Consider the following 6000-nt stretch of genomic DNA (forward strand, 5'->3'; position numbering starts at 1 on the left):
TTCCTCAATTTCTTCAAAAAAGAAGCAAAAAACCAAAGGTTTCCCTTGACTACACATCTTCTACCATCTCTTTTTTTCCTCTCCTTCCTCTCCTTCCCGTCCTGGTTATACTTCACCCTGTACATCAGGATGTCATCACCAGCACCACCAGAGACAGCAATAACCCCTTTGTTGATAAACCCAAAGATCTTTCCTTTTTCCTCCTGTTGTGTCTGATACTCAGACTACTCCCTTCTTCTTACTGAAACTTTTTCCCCCCATGGCTTCCTGGTCCCACATACTACTATTCCTTCTCTGTTTTTGGGGTCAAATTTCCTTTGCTAATTCCTTTCAGAAAGTTATTGTGCTCTCCAGTATTGTATTATCAGCTTTTTTCTCTCCTTGCCCATTATCTTGATCTATTTTAACTACTAGACCCCTTGACTTTATTTCCATTTACATGCTAATAACTTCCAGTCAAGGCTTCCCTCCTGAGCTGTGGACCTGTATTTCTAAGTGCTTGAACATCTCCCTCTGGACAAGTCCATGTAGCTCAATACCAATTAACACTACCACAATTATCCTAGTCCCAAAGATAAGACACAGAGGACACTCCTCCTTCTCCTTCAACCCGCATCCAATTGTTCACTGAGTCTTGCTGGTTTTATTATGCGCTTGCATTTTTTAAAATTGCAGCTGATTGACAATATTATATTAGTTTTAGGTGTACAACATAGCGATTCAATATTTTTATAGCTAATACTCCATTTAAAGTTATTATAAAATATTGGCTATATTCCCCGTGCTGTACAATATATCCTTGTAGCTTATTTTGTGCATAGTAGTTTGTACCTCTTAATCCCCTACCCCTATGTAGTCCCCCCTTCCCTCTCCCCACGGGTAAACACTCATTTATTCTCTATACCTGTAAGTCTATTTTGTTTTTTTATATTTGTTAATTCCTAAGTACTTACATGATATAGCAACATGATATTTTAAAATAATAATAACAGTAATAATAATGAAGGAGGAGAAGGAAAATGCCTATTTCTTGGTCCCATCTCCCTCTACTTTCCTCTTTTGGCTTCAGCCACTGGAAACACAGATTTTCCCAGGAACATAAGCAGTTTCACACCTCAAAATTTATTCAGGCTCTGACCTTTGCCTGAAATAACCACCTCCCCAGTTTAATTCATTTTCTCATTCAACAAATATTTGTCGATTGTCTATTATTTGCCAGGTTCTAATCAAAGCACTAAGGATGTAGTATGAACAGCACAAACAAGGTCTGCAGTAGAGCTGTGAACAGCACAGACAAGGTCCCTGATGCTACGGAGCTTAGAATAAGTGAGCAAACAAGGTAATTCCAGATAGGGATACGCCGTGAAGGAAATAAACAGTGTGTTGTTTTAGAGTTGCTCAGGAGTCAGTGGTGGGAAGGATCCTGCAGATAAGGCCATAAGAGTAGACTCTGTAAGGAGGTAATAGTGAATCTGAGACCTAAAATTTGAAAAGGATCTGTCCCTGGAGAACTGGGGGAAAACGGCATTCCAAGCAGAGGGAACAGCGAGCACGAGTGGCCTGGAATGGTGTATTAATTTTCTATGGCTGCCATAAAAATTACCACAAACTTTGTGCCTTAAAACAACACAAATGTATCATCTTACAGTTCTGTAGGTCAGAAGCCTGGGTCGCATTAAGCTAAAATCAAGGTGTCAGCAGGACTGCACTCCTTTTTAGAGGATCTAGGGATGAATTCATTTCTTTGCCTTTTCACGCTTCTAGAGATCACCCACATTCTCGTGGCCTGTTCCTCATCTTCAAAGCCAGCAACATAGCATCTCTCTGACACTACTTTTGGGGTCACATCTCTTTCTCTGACCCTAGCCAGGAAAGGTTCTCTGCTTATAATTGCACATGTGGCTGCATTGGTTCCACCTGAATAATCCAGAATAATTTCCCCATCTCAACATCCTTAATCACATACCACAAAATCCTTTTTGACATGTAAGGTAACATATTCACAGGTTCTAGACACTAGGCCGTGGACATCTTTGGGAGGTCATTATTCCTCTTACCAAAGATAGGAATAAGCTTTGAGTGTGAAAGAGTAGAAAGAAAGCCATTATGGCTAGCCTGATATGATGTAAGGCTGGAGATGAGGTCTGTCAGTAAAGTCTTGCAGGTCATGTATAGGAGTTTAGATTTTTTTCTAAATGCAGTGAGAATCCAATGAGGGTTTTTAAACAAAGGAGTGATGTGCTCTAATTTACTGATTTTTAAAAAATCTGAATGGCTTGTGAGAAAGGTATTATAGCAAGGTAAGAATGGAAGTAAGGGCACAGGTTAGGAAGCACTTTTAGTCCAAATGAGAGATGATGGAAATAGAAAGAAGCAAAGAAATTCAGACTATATTGTGGAAATAAATTCACAGATGACTTATGAGAAGCTGAAGTGCAAATTTGAGGAGGACACCTCTGCCAACTAAGTAGATGACAGAGCCAGCAAAGCTCAAGTGTTGCCCCCCTGACAAACCAGTCTGCTCCTTCATAGAACTGACCAACGTGTTCTGTATGGACCTCCCTAACCTCACACAATATTTACGTCTGATTTCCCTGCCAGACTGAAAGCTCCTGAAGATAATGGACATTGTCTGGTTATTTATATTTGCCTAATAGTTATTGTTGAACCCATATTGTTTAGTAAAGAATCAGTAGAACTTGATGATTGAATGGCCATGACAGAAGAAACAGTGAGCATAAATAAAAATGATTACAAGATGTCAGCCCCAGAGGACTAGGAATATGATGGTTCTAGTCAAAGAAATATCTAAGCAAGGAACAGAAACATAAATGAGTAGAAGGAGAACACATAACTGATTAGGTGCCTCTCTACACATATTTGCTATAAAATAGCAAAACCATAGTTTCTGAACAGAAAAAGACTGCATATTGTGAATATACTTTCTTTCTGGCTGAAAGCCATTGTAAAAATAACTATAACAATAATAACAATGATGGCTAGAATGTATCAAGTACTTACTATGTGTCAAATACTATATAAGTACTTTGCATGTACTCATTAACTTAATCCTCAAATCAATACTATGGAATAAGTCCTATTATTTTCTCTGTTTTACAGATGAAGAAAGGAAATTGAGGCTCATAGAAGCTAAATAACTTGTGTCAAGTCATACTAGACAAGTCAAGAAATGACATACTAGTCAAGAAATGGCTAGGTCCAGGTTTGGAACTCTGGTTTCAGTCTTTTCTCTTAAGGAACTGAAGTTCAAGGAAATTATATGATGTTTATTTCTTTAACTTAAACACTATCACTAATTTTTTTTAAACAAATGACAATACTTAGAGAATCTCTCAAAATGCCTTCAGTATAATAGCTTTTCAAGTAAACAAATATATGAACCAATTAATTTACTGGTATCTATATCCAAACTTTATAAATATAGGTTAGCTTTATCTGAATATTTGTATTGAAAATATATCTTTTTACATTTAGGCATAACTAGAAATATTTTCGTTTTTTTTTTTAAACAATTTTTTTTTTACTAGCAGCCTTTTATTTATTTATTTTTTTAATTTATTTTATTTATTTATTTATTTATTTATTTATTTATTTTTGGCTGTGCTGGGTCTTCGGTTCGTGCGAGGGCTTTCTCTAGTTGCGGCAAGTGGGGGCCACTCTTCATCGCGGTGCGCGGGCCTTTCACTATCGCTGCCCCTCCCGTTGCAGGGCACAGGCTCCAGACGCGCAGGCTCAGCAGCTGTGGCTCACGGGCCCAGCTGCTCCGTGGCATGTGGGATCTTCCCAGACCAGGGCTCGAACCCATGTCTCCTGCATTAGCAGGCAGATTCTCAACCACTGCGCCACCAGGGAAGCCCTATTTTCGTTTTTAAATTCTTAAAATATGAACTTTCATTTTAATCTGGATGTTTATATTTTGGCATAAGTCATATTTTGAGAAAAGTTTGCAATTTTACCTTTCAAAATATTATCTTATCTCTTAAGGCAATCAACAGTCACATTTAGAAGTTATGGAGAATGTGAAAACTTTTATCTATTACTTTGTAGTCTGTGCTTTTTGTGTCTTCTTTAGGAAATTTTCCCTACTCCTGTATTTTCTTCTGGAAGTATTTCACACTTAGGTCTTTAATCCACCTGGATGTTTTGTTTGGGTTTGTTTTTGTTGCTCTTGGTTTATAAGTTAGAGATGCTTTTTTTTTTTTTCCATTTGAATAGCCATTATTTACTGACTAGTCCATCCTTCCCCCACTGACTGTGACGTCACTGCTGTTATACGTTGTCATACGTGAGGGCCTGCTCCTGGGTTCTCCAGCCTCCTCCCTTTGTCTCTTGATGTACCCCTGTGTCAGTGGCACCGTGGCCTACTTACTGTTGTTGTTAGTAAACCTTGATAACTTAATAGGTCAGCTCTTCCCACTCCTCTTAATCATGAAAATCACTTCAACCCTTCCTGTTCCTTTACTCTTTCATATAAATTGTTTATTCAGTTTGTCAGATTCCATGAAAAGGCCAGCTAATATTTTTATTGGACTTACATTGAGTTGAGAGATTAATCTGGAAAGGATAGATGTTTTAAGATATTGAATATTTCTCTTAATAAAAATGGCATGTCTCCACTTATTCATGTCTTTAAATGTATTTCAATAAAACTTTATAAATGTTTAAAAAAAAAAAAAAAGAAGTTATGGAGAGTCCTGTCAGCCAAAATTATAAATGATCTGATAAATCATGTTGGCTCATATAGCACCCAACTCTTCACATACTGTTTGAGCACACACATACTCTTTGAGACTCACAATAACCCAGTGAAATAATATGAGCAGAATGATCATTCCCATTTTATACTGGGATTCAGTGAGATTAAGTGACCTTTCAGACAATGCAAACAATAGTTTCAAAAATGGTTTCCAAGTCCTAGCACTCTCTGCACTGTACTTCATGATAATTAAACTATAATATAGTTCAACTTTACTAACTAAGAAGACAGCATCAAAAGAGTCCGCAGGCTGGATAAGAGAGTAGGTCTTAAAGGTTCTCACCACACACACACACACAAGAAAGGTAACTATGCCATGTTTATTAAGGCACATTTTAGATAGAGTAAATTCACCTTTTGAGATGTACAGTCCTTTGAGTATGACAAAGGTACATAATCGTGTAGCCACCATCGCAATCTAGAGGATATGTTCTTCACCCCAAAAAGTGCCTCCATTTGGAGTCAACCTTCTCCTCCCAACCCCACTCCTGGCAACAGTGATCTGACTTCAATGCCCATAGCTTTGTCTTTCCAGAACATTATATAAATGGAATCAGACAGTATGTACCCTTTTGTGTCTAGTTCTAAGATTCATCCATGTTGTTGCATGTATCAGTAGTTCATTCCTTTTTCTTAAAATACTATGTTTACATTCAAAACATTGATTTCCTCATTCTTAACCATGAATCCCTTATTTATTAGGCCTAATAAATCCTGAAATGTGGATGACTGTTTGTATTAGAATAGACAATTCTCTGTAGCTAAAATGAGAGTCCATGAGTCAGGGCTTCCCCTGAGGGAAACTTTTTAGATGGCAGGAGTACGTACAAGCTACAAAGGGGAAATTGTCCAGAAACTCAGTGACACCAAAGGCCATTTATACCAAATGAGCTTGCCATGCTCCGTATACTGCTTTGAAAAAATTAAAGGCCTGAGAGTCTCAAGTTGTTTCTCAACAAAATAAGGAGTCATTCAGCCCATCAGACTTTTGAGTTCTTACATTGTTCAATTGACAACTATGTGGTGACCAGAGGTCTGGGAAATTGGTCCTTGGTTTGGAGAGGGCAGTAGAGGGCAAGGAAATCAACATGAGACATCTTATCACATTTCATACCTCCATCAGTATTTTGTTTAATGTTTTACATTTTCCTGTGTCTTGGGGCAAACTACTCCTTCAGACCCTTTAGTAACTTCATTTTAGTTTTACAGAGCTGTGGAGTTCT

The sequence above is a fragment of the Balaenoptera acutorostrata genome, chromosome 8 (genome assembly GCF_949987535.1).
Source record: "Balaenoptera acutorostrata chromosome 8, mBalAcu1.1, whole genome shotgun sequence".
In the NCBI taxonomy this organism is placed as follows: domain Eukaryota; kingdom Metazoa; phylum Chordata; class Mammalia; order Artiodactyla; family Balaenopteridae; genus Balaenoptera; species Balaenoptera acutorostrata.